The sequence below is a fragment of the Athene cunicularia genome, assembly GCF_003259725.1.
Source record: "Athene cunicularia isolate RWA chromosome 4 unlocalized genomic scaffold, athCun1 chr4_part1, whole genome shotgun sequence".
Classification (NCBI taxonomy): domain Eukaryota; kingdom Metazoa; phylum Chordata; class Aves; order Strigiformes; family Strigidae; genus Athene; species Athene cunicularia.
The window spans coordinates 11696321-11721677 of record NW_020799098.1 but is presented as its reverse complement, the minus strand read 5'-3'; the positions used below and the strand labels follow the sequence as shown (position 1 = coordinate 11721677).

General features: G+C 37.5%; 1 protein-coding gene and 1 long non-coding RNA gene across 8 annotated transcripts in view; both read left to right on the top strand.

Annotated features, from left to right (window-relative positions):
* SORCS2 (sortilin related VPS10 domain containing receptor 2) overlaps positions 1-25357 on the top strand; it is a 385148-nt gene that overhangs the window by 193464 nt on the left and 166327 nt on the right. The gene's annotated exons all lie outside the window — the stretch shown is intronic.
* LOC113479103 lies at positions 1537-25200 on the top strand. Its single transcript, XR_003398210.1, has 3 exons — positions 1537-1547; positions 2179-2184; positions 25042-25200. It is a non-coding gene; the product is annotated as an uncharacterized LOC113479103 (long non-coding RNA).

The following is a 25357-nucleotide window of genomic DNA, read 5'->3' as shown; positions in this document are numbered from 1 at the left end:
GGGATTCTTTGCTTCCACAGCCCTGAATGGGACAGAAGGAGAAGAATGACAGCATGTGTGGGAGTATTGATTTTTATATAACTAGACTATTAAATGATAGCAAAAAATGCATCACTTGTTAGATTCTGATAAGAACGATATCACGTTCATCTGTCACTGTGGAATGAAAAGAAGTTGTAGACTAATACCTCAGGTTTTGATATAGATTTTATGAACTTTTTTTTACTTTTATAATTGGATTAGAATTGTTGCACTTGTAACCTTTTTAGTAACTACTCATTCAGGTATTGACACACATATGTGTTTTATTAGTATCACCCTTGTTGCGCAAGGGCCTGCACTACAAACAAGTGGATATCTTGCTCTCTAGAAATATCTCTTGATGACTGCAAATTCCAAGAAAACATATAATTTATAATAATATTGATTTTCATTTTTTCACTTGAATTTAGCAACATCTTTTCAGGTTGACAGTATTGACTATAAAAACTCTCTGTTCAAGTCCAGATGGAACTGTAGTTCACTCTCCATGTACAATGCTTAAATCATGTCAGCCCCTCTGCAATCTTTTTTATGACTGTTTAGTAGCGTTGGGAAGTGTTATGTTGCTTATAATAGTTGTATCCAGTGAAAAACTCAGAACTTTGCTTAAAGCGACTTTTAAACTTGTGTTGAATGAATACCATTGTTACATAACAGGTAGAAAAAAAGTGGTGAGGTACTGATTTTTTTTTTTTTTTTTAATTGAGTTTTAAATTAATTTTTAAGTTGTCCTAACTGGCTAGAACAAAAAAGAAAAAAGTATTAAAATTGAATTATAGAATGGTTTGGAAGGGATCTTAAAGTTCATCTAGTCCCACCCCCCCTGCCACGGGCAGGGACACCTTCCACTAGCCCAGGTTGCCCAAAGCCCCGTCCAACCTGGCCTTGAACACTGCCAGGGAGGGGGCAGCCACAGCTTCTCTGGGAATCATGTGCCAGGGCCTCACCACCCTCACAGTGAAGAGTTTCTTCTCTACATCTAATCTAAATCTATCCTCTTTCAGTTTAAAACAGTTACCCCTTATCCTATCACTACCCTCCCTGGTAGAGTGTCCGTCCCCATCTTTCCTGTAGGCCCCCTTTACTAGAAGGCCACTATACAGTCTATGTGAATCCCTATCTTCTCCAGGCTGAACAACCCCAACTCTCTCAGCTTGTCCTTATAAGGGAGGGGCTCCAGTCCCCTGATCATCTTCATGGCCTTTCTCTGGACCTGCTTGAGCAGGTTCCTGTCTGTCTTATACTGAAGGTCCCTGAGCTGGACACAGCACTGCAGGCGGGGTCTCACGAGAGCAGCGTAGAGGGAGAGAACCCCCTCCATCGACCCACTGGCCACACTTCTCTTCATGCAGCGCAGGACACAGTTGGCTTTCTGGGCTGTGAGCACACATTGCTGGCTCATAGTCAGTTTTCCATCCACTAATACCCCCAAGTCCTTCTCCTTGGGGCTGCTCTCAATCCACTCATTGCCCAGCCTGTATTTGTGCTTGGGATTGCCCCAACACGTGCTGGACCTTGCATTTGACCTTGTTGTACTTCATAAGGTTTGTTTGGGCCCATCTCTCAAGCCTGTCAAGGGCCCTCTGAATGGCACATCCCTTCCCTTCAGTGTGTTGACTGCACCACACAGCTTTTATGCACAGTTTTTACTTTAAATATTTGGGAATAAAGGAAACATGTCTCGGAACCATTTGTTTTTCATAGCATTACCAAATGAGAGAGATTTAGAAATTCATGATCAGGAATTGGGAAGTAATGTCATCATGTAGATACAAAACACATTGGAACTGGAGAGCAGACACATCATATTTCATCTGGAAATATGATGGGAGAGAGGGACTCTGAATTTTTGTGTAGATACAGTATGTATTTGAGTTGGTAAAGAGGCAAAGGAAATGCAAACCTTTTATCTGAAATACATAACTGATACAAGAGTAATTTTGATCCAAAGAGGCCTTTGTGATCTCAGAATAAGTTGTTTGGTATGTATGCACAAAAAAAAATTTTTTTTGTTTTCAGAAAACCATATAGCTCTCCTGTATTATCCTGAGGGATGACGTTTAATGCATCTTAGTCCTGGTAATGCTACTGGGAGTTTCATGTGAGAAGGTGCTACAACACCTTCCTAATGCAGAGAAATGGGTGGTTTCCAAACACAGCATGTTAAAGCCTAATTCTGTGCTTGACTTGGGAGACATGTCTCATGTGGGACTATTTGTATAAGTGTCCTGGTTCAGCTAGGATAGGGTTAAGTTTCCCCAGCAGGCCCTACTTGGTCCGAGGGTGGGGGAGGGACAACGGCAACATGGTCTCCAGTCCCGGCAGGACTTAAACCAGCACTATAAACAAGGATAATAATTTCCAGTTTGCTTTTTTCACAAATATAAGCATCAGGAGTTAGATTATATGCAATACCAACAATATGAAAGAACAATTTTTATTATTGCTTTAAATAAAACATACTTTCCAACCATTAATTTTTTTCTGTATGTTCTGCTGAAAATACCTGAGCTCAGCTGGGGAAACCATATCCATGTGAACAGTCTTATCAACATCAAGGTTTGTGAGTAATTATGCTACAGAATAACTGAACAGTGGTGCAGACTCAGGCTCTCAGGTTGTTTCTCTAGGAGTAGGAAGTTCTTTTCGATTTTTCCCTTTTCCACTCCATCTTCTGCCTTTTTGCAGTCTTTTTTTGGCTGTTTGGTTTGGGTTTTCTTTGTCAGCATTTAAGCTCTGAATATCTGTTCCCTTTAATATAAATGGTAACTTTACACACACGAGTAATCTTTCTTAATTCAGTGGGGACTACCTGTGAGTTTAAAACTGCACATTATCCTCATTCTCTGGGGAAAAGATTACTTCTCATCCATGACAGTGCAGAGCATATTGTCAGCACTCTAAACAAACAGTAAGTAGTAACCACACAGAAAATATCAGGTTTAGATTTGTCAGTGTGCAGAAAAGTACAGATTTTTTTTTTTTTTTTTTTTTTTAAGCACATATAACTCAAGACTGGCAAAATGATTTTGTGTTAACCTTCCCACGGTATTTTCTTTTGGAACCAAGACCAGGCAAAAGAAAGATCATCCTAGATGTATGCTTTTTGAGGAGGTATACATGATAGAAAAGACCCAGTTAGAAGTGAAAAAGGCTATTTCAACTTGACCTTTAACATTCATCCCCAGATGATGCTCTGTGAATAGTTTTGGTGGTTTTCACTTTGGAAAGTTTTGTTTTAATCTAATGCCTGGCGTGCCAAAGCTCTCTGCAGTCTGCATCCTCATTATGGCTGATACATTTCTGATAATATAGGCTTTGGCTAGAAATATGCTGGCAGAAGTTGTGTTGATGATGGTAATGATCTCTGTTTGGAATGGTGAGAGTCAGGTTTGGGGAGACCAGAGGTCGCTCACCTAGGAAACGTGCATGAGGTGTGACTGTATTTTTTTTTTTTTTTTTTTTTTTTCTTCTGACACACTGCAAGCATCTTTCTATTAGTGTTTCTAAGATGTGCATCTCTTTCACAAGACTCTGTGCTGCACATAAAACGGAAATGACCTTTCACTGAATCAAAGGCAGACTATCTCAAGGTAGTCTGACAATCTTTATAGCCTAAAAATGTTTGTTTTGGTTTTTGGTCTGGTGTTTTTTGGTTTTTTTTTTTTTTTAAAGAAGTCACGTAGGCAAGAAGCAGGTCTTTTCTGGATCATTATTGTGTTGCCTTTCCTGATCTCCCCTCCTTAATGTGGTGTGCATAATAAGGTGTAAGTTAGTGATCTGAACTTACAGCTGCTGCTTTAGGACATTACTGATATGAACTCCGTTGTATTTCAGACAAGGTGTGGTGACAGTGGGAATTAGCACCACCATGATGACCAGACCTCTCCTTCCTGGTGGCATTCCTAAATTACATACAGCAGCAGAGTTGGCAGCATTGGTTGAAGCAACTCAGGCTAATAATTTAGGTTGTATATGGGATTTTTTAATCTTTGTTAAATTTGTTTTCAAATTACAGAAGGTTACAATAGGATATGGATGCAGACTCCTGCAGCAGATACTGCCTGATACAAAAGGAAGGGAGTTTGAGGGTACTAAATGGGGATAAAGAGAAAAATAATCTGCAAGTCCATTTGGAAAGCTTTTGAAGCCATAATCCATCTCTGTTACAGGTTTTTGTGGTGTTTAGAAACCCATGTCAGATCATCTTTTTCAGCTTCAGATACTGGTGATGGCATAAGGTTAAATTAAAAAAAAAAAAAAAAAAAGTGGTATGAAGTACTAGTAAATCTAGTAGCAGAAAAAAGTTGAAGCCACAGGGGTGAACAACAGCTGACATATCAAAGCATAAAGTAGGTTTTATCTCAGTTCTCAGTCCTTTTGTAAGATACTAATGGTTTATTTGAAATGCAAATGAGAGAGGACAAATTTTATTGCAAACCATATTCCACATCAAACTTTGATGTCTGATTATACAGAAGGAACTTCTAAAATTTTTCTGTAGCTTTTTAAATCAGCTCAACCTATTCTTAAAGGGCCTACATTTCAGATAAAAGACTTGGTAAGCAAACAGCAGTTGCTGTTTTAAGTGCAGCTTCCAATTCTCCAAAGCATCAAGCAGGAGAATCATTAAGTCTCCTTTGTTTAAGTTGAGTGGAAGGAGACAGGGAAGGTGAAGAAAGGTATCGTGGTTGTTTTCTCAAAGACTGTTTTATACAGCCCTCTTGTACCACCTGACTCAGAATCAATAGTACTTTATTGGAAAACAAACAAGCAAAATGAAAACCCAGCAAAGCTCCTAAACACAGCTGCTTACATTGCCATTGGGAAGTGAAATCTTCCTTCAACTTTCAGCATTTGCACAGAAGGGCAGCAATGCCATTGGAGTTTTACATTAAATTTGACTTTTTTGGGACATCTCTAAATTTTTTTGTACAGAAAGCACAGTCTACTTTGTTTTTGTCAAAAATAAATCACATATTCTTGTATGTGCTGTTACCAATGCAGTAATTTCTACTTGGAAAGGTTTTATGTGGGGGTGTTTTTTGTTTGGTTTTGGTTTGGGTTTTTTTGTTGTTTTTTTTCTTTTAAATTCAGCTCTATGTTCTTGCCCCCTTTCCTCTTTTTTCTTCCACTTCCATCCTCAACTCCACTTCTTTACAATGGCATAAATGTCAACCAAATTGCAAAGAAGTGGAGTGTTCTTAAATGACATTGTCTCAGAGAAACTCTTGATCTCTTTGGTTTGCACTTTGAGTGCCACCTGTGTCCCTTCCTGCACTCAGAAGGTGTTACCGACTCAACAAAGTAGCAGAGAATTCAACTCTTAATACAAGCTGGAAATTGTCAAACAGAAATAGAAGCTTTTTTCTAAGGAAAGAAAAAATTCGTTTGAACAATTCCTCAGAAAAATGTGACAAAGTTATGATAATTTGTGAATTGGAATAACATTGGTTTTTGAAATGTTGTCATCAAAATAAACATTAAAGATCTATTTTGCTAATCCTCTTTTTCTTTGGTTTGGTAATGACCACATCACAAAACTGGCTTCAAGCCTGGGAAGAAAATTCCCTAAAATTATTATTGTGATTTTTTGGGGGTTTCTTACTCTTTTTTTTTTTTTTTTTTTTTTTTTTTTTTTTTTTTTTTACTCTTTTAGAAATATGAATGGATGGAACTGTAAAAATTAAGAATGGTTAATTTTTTGGATGGGATTCCTCAGGCCTAAAGTATAGATGGTAACATCTCAGTTTATAATTGGTGGAAGTAATTGCACTTTTAGGATGCAGTTCAATTCATAGACTGGATGTCTGCATTTCTACCTATTGCTCTTGGTTGCTTAGAGAAGCTTGGATAACTAACTCAGATCTAGGTATTTATGTAAATGTTTAAATTTAGAAATTAATTTTATGCTCTAACTTGACAGCATGTAGTCAAGAATAGACCTTGGCATCAGTGTAGACAGCTGAATTCAGGCTTCTATGTATTGTGCAACAGCTGCCAAGGAATAAACAAATATTCAAAATTAAAAGAATGGGAGAGAGAAAAATACTGAGAACACTATGGCTATGATTTTATTAAAAACCAAGAAAAGTCAGTGCTGTGCCCTCACCTGGGATATTGTGTTTGGTTCCAATTGTTGCATCAGAAAAAGACATTAGACAAATAGGAAGATTGAGAGATATGATGAGAATGATGGGGGTATGGGGAAGATGTTCTCATCGGAAAAGAGATTGAAAAGGCTTGGACTATTTAGGAAGAGGTGAATAAAAGGGAAACAGTAAAACTAACCAAAGTAATGATTACAGTAAAGAAAAGCAGGATGAGAAATTTGTATTTTATTTTTAAAGCTTGAATAGAAGAACAAGGAAATACTGACTGAATCTGGAAGGGGGAAATTGAAAACTGATGGAAGACAACTCTTTATTCACACATTGTGTAATTAACCTATGGCAGTCATTTCCCTAAGATGGCACTGAGGTTCGTGTTGTACCAGCCTTGGAAAAAGGGTCTGGAAATGTATATATGGGACCAAGAGAAATATCTGCAGTGCTGATAATATGCAACATCCCCCCTCAAAAACAAGAGAGGAGCTTTTGAAAGTTTTCAAAGCAATTTCAGTGCTCCTAGAACAGCGTGACTTTGGGATGATTTAGATTTCACCACTCTTGAACCAAGTAGAAAGTAAATAGTTTTGAGGATTTATTTTTTTACTAGTTAATTTGTTTATGCAAAATAAATGTACTATTTAAAACCATCAGATTGAATATGCTTGGTTATCATCTGCTCTTATTTATTCAACTTTATGCAAAATCCATTGTGGCTCTCTATGAGAACGAAGGCATATTTTTGTTTGTGATATATTAAGGGCAAAATAGCAGCAATATTTCAAAAAGAGTGGGCTAAATCAGTTTCAGTATATTGTCTGGCTGGGAGATGAGCTCAAAGGAATATCAGAGCAATTCAAGCAGGTTGCAGCCTTTAAATGCTAATTGGGTTTGTCTGCAATGTTATTGATAGAGCCTCTAAGGAAGAGAATGAGAATTCATTATTCTTTATACGAATAACCTAAGGAAGAGGAAGTGAATTGAAGGGAGAAGTCTAGATTTATCAAACCAATTTCACCATTTCAATCTTGTGTCTAGTGGTCAATGTAATGTTTTAGATTTTGTTCTGTTTGAGAGTCATTAAATATCTGTAGCAAATATTGGTGGGGTTTTTTAGTTCAGCAGATAGCAAAAACATGAGCTCTTGTTGAGTGCTCTGGTTGTGGGATGAAACGTAGCAATGCAGTCCATTTCTATGTCCACTTTGGTCTATTCCACAAGGATTATATGAAGTCCTGTTTCTCTGAGTAAAGAACAAATCTGTCTGAAAGTGTTTTATCGAGGATGTCCCATCAAGGTGCTCCTTAAACCCTCTCTTAAGTGCTTCCATTACTTTTTTGGCCAAGGATATCTGGAATTTCTGTCCTTGTCTCATTGCCCCCTCCCCTTGGTGGCATTGCATTGTGCTATGCAATTCCCTGATTCTCACCTCAAGCTGAGATGGAGTTTGGCCTGTATGGGATTGACATGAGAAGGCAACACAGCAGTCATTTTGTGGTCCTTGGGGGGAAAAAGTAGGGGGAAAGCACTTCCAGAAGGGTATGGCAATAACATATGAGGTAGCACACTGGTTAGGGTGATAGGAAGCTACAAAAAAGGAGCTGCTTGGAAATAAACGATGTGGGGTTTTGCTTCCTAATCTAGAATGGTATTCTGGCTGTGTGCACTTCCCTTTCTCAGTGTAGTTTTCTGTGGTCCTACCCTTAATGTTGTTAGTAACTGAAAATTTTGTGAAGCTGATGCTGCTGTGAGTGTCAAATTGGGTTAGAATGTGACTTGGAATGAACAAGGAGGAGTTTAAAGCTGGGACCGATGGGCCTGTATTCATTAGTACATACCAGCTGCTCTGTTTTGATGTGAAGTGTATGAACACATCATCAGACCAGGAGATTAAAACTAGGTTTACGGCTGCTTTCTCTTTCTTTTAGAGAGCCTGCTGTATTGTATTGGTGAATCCCTCTAATTTTGGGACTATTGTATTACTGAACCCCTCTAATTTTGAGACTGGTTTGAAAAGGAAGGCCATTCATATTTTAGATTTATTTTGTTAAACTGGAAAAATGAATGTCACTGAGAGAACTATTATTTTTCACAGACTTGCAGTAAAAACTTGAGAGTGCCTGTAAAGATTGGCCTGCATACTGTATGTGCGTACCACAGATAGCTGTGCCCCAAAAACCTTAGAAACCATTTGCTGAAATAATTTTTTCTTTTTTTTTTTTTCCCTCCAATTTCAGTGATGATCCTTCTATTCACATCTTTTAAAAATAAAACAGGTTTTAAATGTTTTTGCAAGCTGTCATATATTCACTGATGAAGTGTGGGATTTTTTTTTTAACATTCTTTTTTATTGTGGCACTGGAATAAGCAGTATAATTAAACTCTCTTAAACCAATCCAAAAAGCATTTCTATGTGTCTGGGCAGAAGTTTGTGCCCTTCTCCACAGCACAGCAGACCAGAACCCATATGTATTTATTTACATTCTCTCTTAAATTTAAACCAGAAAAACAACAACAACAAAAGTTGTACAGAATTTTTTGCCTGAGTGATTCTGGTTTCCCTCTTGTCACAGCCCCTCCCAGCTGCTTCTATAGGCCCTCTCCATCTGTTCTGGCTGTATTTCTTTCTTATGTGTCTTCATACTGTTGATGTGGGTAAAATGACACCTGTCAGGGCAAAACAATCCAGCACAGTAGCTCTTTGTGCATTGCAAACCTGTCTTGGGGCCTTATGTTAAATCTCTTAAATCCATTTGGGAGTGGGCACATAGCAAGTAATGCCTTGATCTGCAAGGGTCCCGAAGAGGTCTTGTTTCTTAGGACTTCCATAGAACATGACGCTGGTTATCTCCCCTGAAAATCAGTCCTTATATTTCCAGACCTTAATGCAAATACGTTAGACTTAGTGGGGACCTCTTCTTGAGATTTCTTAACCTTCTTGCTGCCAGATGCATAATTTCTAAAGTAACAATAATTTCCTTTGAATGACTTAATTCTCACCCCAAAATATATTTCATGTACATTTTTCTATTATGCTCCATTAATAATGATAATATAATTATATAATTATTCAAATTACAAAACCTATAAATATTCATTCAGGTCCTAAGCGATGGAGATTTAAATATGATCACTATATAAGACATTATATTTACTTCATAGCTGCCAAATGAAAAAAGAGTGGATGCATATTTAAATTGAACTTGGTTTGAATTCTGCAAAAACTGGACATACAGCTAGATTTGTGGCAGCTCTTGTACTCTAGTTCTTGAGGAGAAAGTGTATTTAGATAATGGAGGAGGAAAAAATTTGTAGGATTATAACTCTGCACAACACCCAAACTCTGAAACCGATGAGGATATTTGGTAAAGTTTTTCCATGCATATTTATCAGTATAGGCATGTATTGATCAGAGTAAATCTATTTTGCCTAATAGGCAGCCAGAAGCTGTTTATAATCAGTATGTGTATATAGCTAGATAAATGAATGAAAGCTTTACATCTGTAGCAGAAGAAATATTTTGGAATGAAGATTGAGGAAACATGCATTTAAAAAATAGAGTTGAGTCAGAGCAAAATAAAAGAACAACCCCCTGTAATAACCTGTGCTTTGTCCCAGATAGGCTGAGAGAAGTGTGTCATGACAAGTTTTAAGTATTAGGAGATGGTTATCTTAAATTGTCAGTGCTGCTCTATGTATCACACTGACTGGCAGACCACAGAGCATGTCCACTTGGTCCACTTCGAGCCAGCGAAGCATCTGTCTGTCTTTTTCAAATGATACTTCTTGCTAATTGCTGTTGAATGGAACCCTGTCATAGAGTTTTTCTCAGAGGTTTTTTTGGACCACTTAATATTGAAGCTTTTTGATATTACCAATATGCCTGCTTTGTGATTGTCTAAGTATTCTTTTGGTGCCAGTTCAACTATGAGCAGATTTGGAGAGCACACAAAGTGGTCACAGCTGATGCAGAGAAGAACAGGAAAAAATGTCACCGTGATTTCAGAAGTGAAAGCAGGAGCAATAAAAACATATGGCTGGTGCAGAATGAAGGTTTTATTTCCAAATAGCTGGATTTAATCCTTTTTTTTTGACACTATTTAAATTGTAAATGGTACTGAGTAATTTTGATGAGAAAGCAGAATATCACTGTATCTTCTTAGTGCTTGGTATGCTCCAATGATGCATACTGAATGGAAGTCTAGTTTAAAGTGAGTTTAAAGTAATATGGCACCTATTCCTGTCACTTTTGTCACCAATGGAGTACCAGTGACTGTAGCCTTAAAATTGTATTACATTCATTTAAAAAAAAAAAAAAATTTAAAAAAAGAAAACAATTGATTTGGTTTGGAAATGGAAATTTCATCCAGAATTTGCTTTTTTAATATCTAAGTTTTGAGAATCAGCAGAAATAGTCATAGATATGTTCATGGTGTCACTGGTGAAAACTTCAAAATTATTATTTACTCTCTTTGAAATAGTGACCAAAACTTTCCCTTATCACCTTTGTCTTTGACTACAAGTGAGGTGATTTTTTTTTCATCACTTTCCAAATAGAGACATCACAAACTGGCAATATTAGGAGAGAGGTTCATTAAATGAGTCTATGATGGTATTTCAAGGCATTCAAAATTAGCCGTAGATGCTTAAAGTGACTATCTGCTCTCCATTATGTACCATATACTGCAATTAATTGGATGCCCTTTGAGAGTATTTCCAGCCATCTGGATATCTACAAAAATTGTGGAAGAGCTTTATCTCTTCAGGTTTAAAAAAAAAAAAAAGGCAATCTTGAGTTTAATATGGATTAGGGCTTTAACATCTGTTACTAGAACTAATAGTCCATAAACATCAGCATTCTCAACATCAGATGTTAAAGGTTGAAATGTATCTGGTTTAGCATTAGCAGTATAAATGTTATGCATCCAGCTAGAGCTGATATTCTAGTGTTTCTGTCTAGTCAATGGACAGATGCATCTACAGAGGAGGATTTGTTCTGTCCTAAAATAGATGTCTAAGATGACTAGCTAAGTTGCCCTTTCAAGATGCCTGCCTCTCTCCCATGACATTATAGAAAAACTAGGTGGTTTTTATTTTTAGATCACTAGGTTGAAATCATATTAATTCCAATCTAAGGACAAAATTGCAGTTTGTTTTTTTTTTTTTTTTAAAAAAAAAAAAACAAAACAAGGGGGGGGAAAAAAGGCAGTGTAAAGTGGTGATGAATATCTCACAGCAGGTGTAAGTGACATTGGGAATCTTTCAAATCCACCTGACTTTGGAATTTGTGCTATGTTGGGAAGGGGCAGGAGAAAAGGCTGGAAACAAGTAAGACATGCTGTTATAATTGGAATACTATTATGTTTGTTTGTTCACTTTCACTTGTCCCACTTACGCTCTCTTTGGGGTTCAGACCTGTAGTAGCTGGTGTCTTGACTGTTTAAATCCAACCACTTTTTAGACTGAATTTTTCACAGCTATTCAAGCATAGATGCTGATGATTCCGTGCTGTAAGGGTTAATTACCATTTTCTCACCTTAGAACTTTTTTTTCTAAAGAAATTATAGAATTCCTATCTCCATTCTTCTTTCTCAGTGATTTAGCATATCCCCAGTGTATTTGAATTGTTCATTAACCAGATGCTACCTAGATTAGAAGGAAAAAGGTAATCTACCATGCAACATGACCCAGTAGTTGCTTAAAAATGAACTAAATTCGTTCCAAACCATAGCAAATAACATGGGCTTCTCCCCTGGGCTCTCCACTGATAATTTCATGCAGAGTTTATGAATGTCATCTCTGTGTCCATATGTAATTTGTAGACATGCTGTTTTGTATGAGGAGGTATCTTGACAGTCCTGAACAAAGTTGGGATAATGTTGTAGGGACAAACCACAGGCTGCTTTTTTGGGGTGTGTTTTTGTTTGTTTGGGTTTGTTTGTTTTTAATATGTATCATGCCATATATGGAGAATCAAATAGTTCAGTAGTGATTCTGGAAATTGATCTGGCTCCCTTCTGTGTCGATCTGTTGATTTGTTTAGGATTTCATGAAGCTCTAAGGCCACGTGAATAGAACTGGAGACTGTGGTTAAGGTTTATAAGGACCAAATGCAGCAGGCTTCCAAAATTTGCATAAATGCTTAAACAATTTGGTGATTAAAACCAAAGTTTAGTTAAACCATTGTGGGCACTGCTGTAACTCATTCTAAGCACACATAAATATTTGAAATATTTGAGTTGTTTTAATATCTTCATAAATCTGACTACAGGAGATTAAATTTCCATTAAATGTATACTTTGGGGATATTTTTTTTTTTTAGATTATTCTTTACAGTCCATAGCAGCATGCAGATCACTAGAAATGCTCGGAAAAGAATGATTGCTAGGAGAGGAGCCAAGACAGTTCTCTCCACATGCTCACTTGTATTAGGGTTTTAAAATCTTACAGTACCATTTGTTTTCTTTAAACTTTATACCACACAAGCCACAGGAAAACACATGGTCCTTACCTGAGGAACCTGCAACATATCAAAAAAATGCAAATTAGGTATAATTACTGTAGGTTTTGTGTGATGACAGTAGCAATAGCAGCATTGTAATAACATAATACAGACCCGAGATACCTTCTTGTCATCTGTTTGCCATTAAAGTCTGTAGCTTCTGTGCCTGTTTTGCTGTAACACCTAGCTAGAAGAGTAGCACTGAACTTAATTTTTGTTCTTTTATATTATTGCCCAGTGTTACTTCTAATGTTTCAGATATTTTCTTTCATCTTTCCTCCTCTGTCTTACAGACCACATAAGTGCTGTGATATTCAGGATAAAACTGTCATGATGGAGAGGGTTCAAATTTGGTGAAAGGAGTTCACTCATTTTTGATAATAATATAAAATATTGGTAGTTACAGTTTTTGAAACTGCTATATGTATATATTGGAAAGACTGAATTACTCTGTGATCTTATGAATGTTAAGTATTATAAAGTAATGCTTTTCTTCCTGGTGAAGTTCTAGTGTCAACATGCTCTTGCAGTGTTATAAAAACATGGGTTTTGTGTAGAAAGACTAAAAGATAGGTATCTTTTCAATCTTTTATTCACGGAGGTGTTCAGTAATTTCTATGCTACTTTCCATGCCTTTGTAAAACTTCTCAATGAGCAAATTAATCCTTAAGAAGGCTGTTGGATTTGGGGAACAGAATTCTGTTTAGTGTTTCAGTTCTTTTATCTCAAGTCTCTCTCTTCCTATCTGTCCTTACCACTGCTGCTTCTCTTGTGTGGTGCCCATACCTTTCTGACCACCAGCTTCTGTCCTCAGCTATTTGTTGTTTTTCCTGTCTACAGAATTTCCATTCCCAAAAAAGCAGCCTAATCTTCCACAGCCTAGTCATTTCACATTCTATTTGGAGTTGTGAATTTACAGAAAAAAATGACAAATTTGCAGACACTACAGTGGAGGGAGGTAGGAGTAAAATTCCTGTTCTCCACTTAACATATTCACAGATATTCCCGTTTGACCCATCTGCTGAGTAGCTGGACATTCAGCCCTCTATTGTCTCTTTAGGAATGGTGTTTCTTTGCTGCTTGTAGCTTTAAGGAAAATTTCTTTACCCTGTTTGCACAAATATCCAGCATGATATACTGTCATTAGTCAAAAAGGTAAATGATTCATATATTTCTGTATTATTTCTTTTCTCTTCTGTAGTTTGATAAATTGACTTTCAAGAATTCACAATGAAGAAATTAAATGTCTTGAAAGGGTCTGCTGACCTCAGAATTAATGAAGTAAAGATCATCGATTTTACTGGGGATATTGCCATGTCAATTAACAAACAAATTACTTTGTTATATGTATGATTTGAGGACAGCGAGATCTAAAAGGCATATAGAAAAATCCAAGTTGGTAGTTTCTTTCTCAAACCAGGGTCTACAGTGATACCCACTGCATTCAGTGCATGAACTTTTTCTCCCAACTGCAGTACATTGCGAGGAAGGAGAGGAAGTCATTCATCTGCAGACAATATTTCACTGTGTTGAAATATTAATAAATGTGACTAAATTTTGGTTAAACTATGAAAATCAGAAAGGTTCAAATTGTGGATAATTTGATTGTAAAATGTATGCACTCATTAATGATAATTTCTTTTTAAATGTGTTAAACACACAAGGCAGTCTATCTTTGAGTGGGTAGAGATAATTTCAATTAGGTGCCATTGATATTCTGTTGGGTTTTACTAGTAATCAATAGAAAAGGTTGGCAGCAATGTCACTTACATTAGCACATGGCTTTGCTTTGTTTTTCAATTTATTGAGAAAACAAATTGTTTACATTTTGATCTAAAAAACATAAATTGTTAACAGGTCCTCACTATTCTTACGTCTGACAGTAAATTAAACAAGAGAAGGCTTTGTCACACTGATGTTCCCAGTTAGAATCTTTTCCAGGTGGGATGGTTGATTTTTTTTTTTTTTTTTTTTTTTTCCAAAGACATTTTCACAGGAAGATTTGGGAGTTGGGGCAGAAATCTCAGGAGTCATTTAGTGGTCAAAGATGAGCTAAAGGTAGTTAAAACTCAAAAACGAAGCCAGGAATGCTGTAATTCACAGAAACAGGAAAAAAGGAGCCAGAGAGGGGAGCAAAGAGGATAAGAAAATGGTTTAAATGAGTATCGGTGGGAGAAGACTGCATTTGCAAAGGCCGGGAGAAAGGAAACTGCAGTAATAGTTTGACAATGTAGTATACTGAACAGGGCTGAATATTATTAAACTAAAGTCATATCTTAGACTTGGCACACAGTGTCTGCAAAATGTAGATGCCTGATAAAAATTGCCTGAGTGGAAAGTTGGGTCTGAACAAAGATAAAACAATGCCATCTCCTAATCCAGAAGTTCTCAATTGCTGAATTTTGCTCAGATTTGTTTAATAAAACATATTTTACCAAATAAGCCTAAGTGTTACTTAAGAGAGAGTTTAGATGGTTTAAGCATGTATACAGTTGAAGATTTCTAACAAATTAGTGAGATCAACTTAAAATTGATTCAAATCAAACCAGTTCAATTTCTCATGAAGACTGGATTTCAGATGGGTCAACTACTGGAACAAGAGATTATATGGCAAAGTTTTTCCACAAAGAGTTTCCAGATAGTTGGCAGTTACAGAAATCAAAGTTCTTATTGATAGTTAAATCAAATGTAGGAGATTAATTCTGTTCTCTTTTTGTCTCTTGGCCTTAGTGACTTGCCCAGGGTTGCTCTGCGAGTCAATGGCAGAGGTGGAAATAAAACTGAAGAATTATTACTCCCTGTCACAGGCACTAACTACAAGACAATCTTTCTCCTCATTTCCTTTTAATGGACTACACTTGCATTTAGCATTCCCCTCCAGTCAACAGGGGAAAATTATTGGCTTTAGTTAGACAAGTGTACTAAAGAGTACCTCAGAGTTTATGGATGAAAACAGCCATAAAAATGTTCAGTTTTATTATTATTATTTATTGTTTGCAAACATGGAAATTCAGTAACAGTTTACAGATAAAGGAAGCCCAGGACAGGACTTCAGTTTCCCATTATTTCTTTTCTGTTCCAAAAGCAATATGCATTACTTGAAATATTTAGCTGAAAGAAGTTGTTGCCAACATTTTTCTGATATTTTTTTATTGGAAAAAATATATTAAAAAAAGGAAGAACTAATTATGAAAAACTGTCTTAAATTATTGTGTTCCCATTCTTAGCTTCTCTTCTTCACCTAGTAATTGTTACGTGGTTCTCTGCTAAGAATATAAAATGGAACCTATTAGTGAAATCACGAGTAACTATAGTCCTGAGTAATCTGTGAAGGGTTTTCTTTCATTGCCAGATAATTTTCACTAGTCTGAATGCTTGCTCAGTTCTCCGCACTGAGGTCAGTTCCCTGATTGTGTAGTTGATTTGTCTTCCTGCCTTTGCCAATCAGTATGAGTGAGTGGTGGGAATGAGTTGTGCTATCAAGTACCATTCAACATGAGCAACCCATAAAAATTAATAGCTATAGTTTTCTTTTGGGGATTCCATTAATTTAAATGTGAACTATATTTGACAGCAAACATTTATACCATGTATTTAAATAATTGAGAATTGAGATAAAAAGATAAGGTTATCAGGTTATGAAACTTCAGACAGTCTGACTGCACCATCGCAGCATGTCCACCAATGGGTAAGACACAAGACTGTTGTCTTAGACATGTAGTCACAAAAGAAAAGAAACAGATCTGCATACCTAGCAGAACTTGGCAGTGGTTGTAGGGCTGCAACAGAAGCAGGGGGTAGCTAAACACCAGGCAGCAGTGTTTGTTTTGCATATCAACTGCCAATCCTGTAAGCAAGGCGCAGAGATGTGCCATGCAGCTCACCATGGAGAGCAGAGGATAACCTTCAGGGGACATATGCAATGACAAAACTTGAGGGCAACACTTGAGGGCAATATCTGAACACAATATTACAAATTACGTCCATGAGGAGAGGGCCTACCTCCATGGATTCAGGGTGCTAGAGGGGTGCTACATCTATCTAGTCACAGAACAAAGAGACAATGGTGTCAAGTACTGATGCTTCCAAGGCCCATAGGGCCCTGCAGCACCCAGTGTATGTTTTTTAATTCAGAATCTCTAGTACCTTTTGTTTGTGAAATGAGCATCTATGAGTGAGTCCAGGGTGGTAGAATAGGTAATTGGTGCTGATAATACACAGGATTCTGGTACTGCTAAGAAAGTGTGAATAAACTAGCATGAAGAAGCAGTCCAGTAGTGCCACTGCAGAAATGAAACTGGTACATTTGAATGCTGTGCTTGGGAAAGTAAAGTTATATGCAGAAGCATAACATATGGATGGGTATGTCTGGTATTGCTACATACACTAAACTTGAAAAACATGGCAAAAATTACAGTTTCATGAGGCATTTCAGATAAGTGTAAGTGTATTGGTGTGCCTGGAACTATATGGATCTTCTTGTTCATCATGTCTACCCTGTATTTTTCAATTTAAAGGACTTTCTTATCTTTCCTGTTCATTTATTTATTATCAAAAGATTGAGTATAATCAACCTCAGCTGGACAAGAAACAGCAATTTTAAAGCCTCCTCCTTCTTGGCCATTTTTGTGACTCATATACTTAAGTTTTGTTTATTCTTTAACGCTAAATCCCAGTAGAGAGAAGAAAAAAAGCAAGCAAGCAAACCTCAGAACCTAACACAAAACACAGTCAACAAATAGCAGAATCCAATAGCAAATTTCAGGCTTCACTTGACTACAAATTAATTCTGCATTCTAACTGTGCTCTCTGCTTCATTAAATTCCAGTTTCTTTTGTGTTTTCTGAGGACTGCATTTAACTCTAACACATCCCAGTTTATTTCTGCATAACCTCATTCCACCACAACATTGCAGTAACAGTCACAAGGCTTAGAAAAATGCAAGTGTGTTTTGTTTTTTTTTTTTTAACATCTCCTCGAACATATATCTCATCAAAGGAGTTTTGCCATCAGCTTCCATAAGGCAGTATTTCACCTTTCACCAAGTAAGCATTAAAAATGAAGATAAAGTGTGTAAGTGTAAGCACATCAGTAAAAATAGTTTGGTGGTTTTTTTGCTCCCCCCTCCCCCACTGTCTTTATTTACAAGCCATTTTGATCTTTCAGAACTCTCTTAAAAGTCATTAATATTGTTATGGTACTCTCTAGTCTTAGTAGAGAGTCTTAATCTATTAAATAGACTCAAGGAGGGGAGGAACCCTTCTGTGATAGCAGTAATACCAGGATTGTTTTGCAAGATGCCTCTTACCCTCTCCGCCTCTTAGAAAGATATGAATTGTAACTAGTAATCTGAAAATAACATGAAGGATTGTTCAGAATGTGAAAATTAGTACAGTAAAATTTACTGAATGTGAAATCATCATGTACTGTTGTTAATATAAAGTACAAAGGATGTAAGCTTTGGGTTTGCAAGCAGATCAACTGGAGTAAGAGAAATCTCCTAATCTCCAGGTGCCTGAGGTTTTATGCATTCCTGTAAAGCATTAGACCACAGCTGGAAACAGATGAGGATGATCTGTGGCACTTAGTGTAACAATTCCAACAAAAATATACATTTAACATTTGCAGCCATTAAATGAGTAGTTTTATTCAATAGATTTCTGGTTTTACCTTGAACAAATGGTATTCCAAAAATTAGATGTTTGGCAGACTGCAATACAAAGTGAGACAGATTTTTTTTTTTTTCCTGTTGTTATCCTTTAATAGGGAGTGAGGGATGCAATGTAATTCTTTCAGTCTGTTCTGCTTCATGCACCTCACTCGCAAATACGTAATGGAAATGTGGTGCGACTTATGTCACCTTCCCAAGCTGCTCCATAGTAAAATGTCAGGGGGACTCAGACCTGACTTCAGAGCCCTGCTTCTGGAATTATTTCTGTTTTTCATATGGTGGCTCTGTAATGTACAACACAAACTAAGCAGGGAGTATAATCTGGTTTCTCCCATTGAGTACGAGGCCATAGAAACAGCTCACTCTGCCTGCAATTACCTTCACCCCTCTAATGTGCAGCCATGAAATGCAACTTCACCAGACTCTCAGACTCTCCTGTAGCCTGGTAGAGAGATTCTCTGATTTCTGTTCCTCCCACTAAATTCTAGATGTTTAACTGAAACGTTAAAAAGAGTTCAGGATCTTACCTCAATAACGAATGGAAAGAGAAGCAGTTCTCTATCAAACATATTTACAGGCAAATTGCCCATGGGATATACACACCTATTTATATGCCCTCTCAACCCAGAGAGATCCACAACAAATTCTCTCCAAGTTCAGGAAAGCACCTTAGAATTAGATGGAGGAAGACTTGCCTCTCTGAGATGCATGACAAGTGGGTTTGAGTTTCTCCTACCCAAGGGTAAACCCAGATCCCACATCTTCCATTCCTGGTTTTATATGCTAACCTACAGGACACTGTGTAAGCCACTGTTGTCACCCACTATTGGTCATGGCTTACAGACACAAGTCCTACCCGCAAGTGTGGCACCTGGATCTCAAGTGGAAGGAGCTACTAAGCCCTTACTCAGGTGCCTTTGCTTCAGAGCATGGCAGGAATTTGGAGGCAACCCTCATATAGCTGTAGGTTTCTCCTTGCTAACTTTGGAGCTTTCTAGGTCATTCTTTGGAAGCTTTTGCTCCTGGAGATTTATTTATTTATTTTTAAAGGGGATACAGAGTCCTTGGTTAAAAGCGAAACAAGAACATGTGTATGTTGCTACCTCTCTCTGTGAACTGGCCTATGTAGCAGCAATGTTCATTCACAGACTGAGTTAGACTAGCCATGTGTCTGACACAACCCAGACCCCTTTAGGTCTTCAGCTGCTCTATAAAGCTGTTCCCTCCCCTGCTCTACAGGGTAAGGGGTAATACTCTTTTCACTTGTCCTTCCCTTTCTGGGTGACATGAGTGTGAGTAGGGCTGATTGCACCCACAGGAGGTTACTAATCACTTCTGGCAGCTTTGAATTAATACACCCATCACAGCATCAAATCCTGGTGCGGTGAAAAGTCATATGCATTTTCTTAAAGCTCTTAGCCTGAAAGACACAATTTAGTTGTGAATAGGGGTATTTCTGCTAGAAATGTAATCTCCTTTCCCCAGTTTTACACTGAAGACTGTCACCTAACTGCTTTTATTTGCAGTTGTGTGTAGTAAACTCTGTGACTTAAGCATGTTACATTTCAATGCAATACATAAGTCATGGTCTACTGAAAATAAGATTTTGCATATGTGAAAACATTATTCAAGTGAACAGAAAGATCATGTTCACATGATATTTTTTTCCCTCTCACTGGAAGCGTTGGAGAGTAAGTGAAATGCCAGTTGTCAATATGCGGTTATGCCATTTAACATTAAAACTTGGTGCTTTTGTGAACAATCTAATAGTTCAAGTTCTCCAGATTTACTTTATTTTCTTCACTTGAAGTGATGATATAATAATATCAGAACAAGTTACAGCAGCATTTTGGCCAATGTAGTATGAAGGGCCTTGCTGTAAGTTAAAGTAGAGCACGTGTTAAACGTTCTCTGTCAAGCATGCAGTTAGGTGCCTTGCTGATGAAGGAGGTCATAAAGAAGGAAATGAAAAACTGTCTGTTCATTCTTCTTATGTCCCTGGTTTAGTATCTTAAACTTCTAAGGAACAGAGTATTTTGGGGGGTTTAGTGCTTAATTTTGTTTTTAAGTATTGGGGGGAAAGTGATTTGCCTCACTGCTGACATCTCTTTAGTACAGCTTTTACAGATCTTGTAAATAAAGCAAGGTGAGCATTGTCTCTCATAAACGATAAGTGATTACAACTGATGCAAAACATATCGCCTGAGATACTTTTTGTGCTAATTACACCTCTGTTCAAAGCCGTGGTGTGGTAACAGCTGTTTGGTCTGCTGTAGGGCAGAAAATATGCATGTCTTTAGTATTAGTACATTCAAAAACTGTGCTGGGTTTAGTGAAATTCATGGTAATTGAGAACTCAATACAATCAATCCATTAAAAAATTAATCAAATAATTGGCTGCAGCATGCTGAAACCTGTGTCTCTGAAAATTGTTTTTTGAATGTTATGTTTTTATTATGCTTAAATAAGTGAAGGATTTGAATAAGGTCATTTTCTCCAACTCTTCAAATGTCTCAACTGTATTTCTAAGAAAATAGTCTGGGATTAAGAAGCCAGGTATTTTAGGTTGCATGAAAATTGAATGAACTAAACATTTAGAAGCGTTCTTCATTTAAAATTAATAGCTGATATATCCATTCTACACAGAACTTCAGCAATTCAGTGAGATTTATTCCATAGTTGACTTCAATTCCTGGAAAAATACTGGAAGAAGTCATTAAAGGTACCTGTTAGCACCCAGAAAAATGAAGGAGATGAGTGATGGTAAACATACATTTGCCAAGAACAAAATGTGTCAAACCAATTTAATTTTAATCTCTCGTAGAATAACAGGTCTTGTGGGTAAAGGACAGGCAGTAGATGTCGTATGTTTTGGCTTCAGCAGAAGAAATTATTGTAGGTGGATAGAAAACTGTTGAAAAAGCTATAATAGGGGAGTGTTATTAATATTTCACTGTCAAAAGGAAGCGTGTGTCAAGAATGTGCTTATTAAATCTGTAGATGACACCAACCTGAGAAGTACTGTAAGTATTTGGAAATTAGTGCAGCAGCAGATCAGGAAAAAAGTTATAATGTGACTACATGGGCAGAGCTACCTTGAAAATGTAATGATGTTGCAATACGTGAGGCATGCCTCAGTCTTGCTAAAGTTTAAAATAAATTGTGGCTGAATAAAAAAACATGGCAGATCACTGAATTTTCTACTTTTCTTGATGATTTTCGCTGCCCATTTTTAGACTTAAGGCGTGATATTTCTGTCTAATTATTTGGATTAAAGAGTCCATGCAGAAGAAAAGGGACATCATACCTGTTTGAGAAAAGTGCAAAGGTTTTATATAAAATGTTAAAGCTATCTTATGTCACAACTGGCTAAAACTTCAATTTTGGCATTACAGCTGATACATCTGCTCTACCTAGCTGTAAGCTTTTCCTTGTATTAAATGATGTTTTATCATTTAAGTGGGCAAAATATCATTTAATTAATCATTTGAAAAGATCAGAATAGAAGTTCTGTAATAAGGCCATTTTCCTCTCTGTGTAACAATGCGAATGAAATGAATGAATGGGCCACTCCTGTTTCACATCTTTATTGATGATCTGACAAGGGGATCGAGTGCACCCTCAGTCAGTTTGCAGATGACACCCAGTTGGGTGGGAGTGTTGATCTGCTCGAGGGCAGGGAGGCTGCAGAGAGACCTGGACAGGCTGGAGCCATGGGCTGAGCCCAACTGGAGGAGTTTCACTAAGGCCAAATGCCGGGGGCTGCCCTTGGGCCACAACAACCCCCAGCAGTGCTACAGGCTTGGGGAGGAGTGGCTGGAGAGCTGCCAGTCAGAGAGGGACCTGGGGGTGTTGATTGACAGCTGGCTGAACAGGAGCCAGCAGTGTGCCCAGGGGGCCAAGAAGGCCAATGGCATCCTGGCTTGTGTCAGCAATAGCGTGGCCAGCAGGGACAGGGAAGGGATCTGACCCCTGTACTCGGCACTGGTGAGGCCGCCCCTCGATTCCTGTGTTCAGTTTTGGGCCCCTCACTACAAAAAGGACATTGAATGACTCGAGCGTGTCCAGAGAAGGGCAACGGAGCTGGTGCAGGCTCTGGAGCACAGGTCGTACGGGGAGCGGCTGAGGAACTGGGGGGGTTTAGTCTGGAGAAGAGGAGGCTGAGGGGGGACCATCCCTGGAGGTGTTTAAGAGTAGAGTTGACATAGCGATGAGGGATCTGGTGTAGTTGGGAACTGTCAGTGTTAAGTTAATGGTTGGAATGGATGAACTTAAAGGTCTTTTCCAACCTAGATGATTCTGTGAGAAAGCAAATATTCTTGGTAAACGTAGTTCAGCAACATAATTGAATATTGTTGTTAAAAGGATGTGATCTACTCTGTAACTTCCTTTTTAAGCCCTATTTTTCTTCTGATAGAACTATACTAACATCTGTATCTATTTCTTAATATACTGTGTATACCTATATCTCTATATGCATTTTAATCATACCTGAGAGACTTACATTTTGCAAAACTCTATCCTTAAAACTTCTTTTAGAAAGCTATTATTACTTTAAGAAAATTATTTACTTAGATTCACAAAAGAAATATGGAAGGACTGGAATTCAAATCCCAGTTCCTTTAGTAACATTGTGTTAATCTCATTAAGGAAATTCTATTAAGTGTAGGAGCACTGTGGGGTTATGTAAAGGATTGCTGAACAGTTTCTTTTCATCGTATGAAAATTATTGGGCTTAAGTGATCAAGTCTCAGCAAAACAAATACTTCTGAAATTTGCTTAACTTCAAAATAACTGTGGAGATTATATATATATGAATATAAAAGTGCTGTTTCATTACCATGTTAACATTTCATTTGTTGTGTTTCTAGACAATACATTTTTAATATGAATCCCATAAATATGTTTTACCATATTTTTCTTCATAAGATTATTTTATCTTCACTGAAATCATTATATTTTCCTAAATAATGTGCTCTTGGCATTAATTAATTTTTAATAAACCATTAATAAGTCAGATCTCCATGGATTTCTTTCCCTTAAAAATCAAACCTCTTCAAGCAAGGAGTTTTTGATAGATTCTGGTATTTGAATTTACTGTAGCATTTTCAACATTATTCATAAGAAGAAGAAAGGAAAAATTCTGGTTAGTCAGACCATAGATCTGTTTGGGGTTTTTTTGGTTGTGGGGGTTTTTTTTTGTTTGTTTGTTTTTGTTTTTTTTTTTCCTTCGATACATTTAATAGACAGTGTAAAATTAGTTTTATTTTTCAAAAAGAAAAGTTTTCTGGGATTTAGTTATGTTGATACCAACTAGATCACTGGGAGAAGGTATTTTGGTACTTGTGGATGGAGTGGAAAAGGCTGAGTTGTTCTCTCCAGGGAGAAGGAGGTTAAGAATGTAGGAATGTAAACTATCTTTTTAAATGAAAGTTGCTTCTATGATAATTGCTTTGTGTAAATTTAGGAAATATGACTGTGTGTTTTAGCTGCTCAGAGGTACTCAACATTTATATCAGAGACTTTTTTGTTGACCTCCAGTGGGTTACTGCACTTAACTGAAGGCAGTGACTTTTCCCATTCAGTGAAAGCTGGCTTTGGAGCTGAGTAACCCCTTGCATGCAGCCTGTTGTTTCGTGGACAATATTTCTGTTAGCAGAGAACTTAAAGTGATTGAGTGGAAGGGTCTTCTTGGATCATTTTATGCACCTAGAGTTCTGTTTCAGTGTAAGGTTGATGCAAGTCCTGTAGGCCTTTGTTTAAAGAGAAATTAGTTTGCTCTGAATTTTAGACTCTGTTGTATTAGAGTGGAAGGAAATTAATGGATTCAAACCCACTTGGTCAGGATCTGCCCTGAGGCCAGAGCTACCCTTGATTCTACTTATACCTGATTGATTTTCATAACATTTTGAGGGACTAAGGCCTCACTCCAGCATAGTGCCTAGTCATCAGCTCAACTCCAGGTGTGTTACCAGTTCCCTTGACTTAAATGGGGCTGTTGCCAGCTTTCTATCTGGAGTACTGAGCATGCTGTGTGGGATCAGGCAGTACATAAACCGGGATTTGCTGACATTACTGCTCCCAGGGTGGTTGGGGGTTTCTTGGTTTGTGGGTCTAGAGTTTTTTTGTGTTGTTTTGGTTTTGGTTTTGGTTGGGTTTTGTTTAATTTTGTTGGGGTTTTTTTATTCCCAAAAAACCCTGTGTGTTATGAATGAAATGATGGTGAACCTGAGTTAACTTCAGCATTTTAAAGGAACTGCAGAAAAGTTGAGGAACTCGTGTGTGTATATGTCAATATGCATGTCTATATTCTGCAAAACAAATGTGGTCACTTGTTTGTCCATTGCATTATGAAGATAGTGTTCTTCTCAGGTTTGGGACTTTCTTGCTGTGCTCAGAAGTGTTGCTCTGTGTGTGGAATTCAAAGACAAGACTGTGTTCCTGTGCTGTTGGGTGTTGAAGATATGCTCAGTCTGAGCACTTAATTTAAGAGAAAACTTACTTTTTGTTAAATTGCTGCTAAAGGTTTTTAGAATACACTTCAAAGACGAATGGATAAAGCAGCCTAAAGTAGTTATAATTGGCCTGGATTTATAAACTATGTAGCTATATATATCTCATGGTTACTTCCAAAAAGATTGTCAGCTTCTTGCTTCAAAGGTGCTACTGTAGTACACTTTGAATAAACCTGCCAACATGCAAAAGCGATCCACAATAAGCTTTTACAAAATCACAGAATCATCTAGGTTGGAAAGGATATTGAAGATCATCTACTCAAACCGTTAACCTATCACTGACAGTTCCCAACTACACCAGATCCCTCAGCACTGTGTCGACCCAACTCTTAAGCACCTCCAAGCATGGGGACTCCACCACCTCCCTGGGCAGCCCATTCCAAAGCCCAACAACCCCTTCTGGAAAGAAATGCTTCTTAATATCTAGTCTAAACCTTCCCTGGCACAATTTGAGGCCATTCCCTCTTGTCCTATCACTTACTACTTGGTTAAAGAGACTCATCCCCAGCTCTGTGCACCC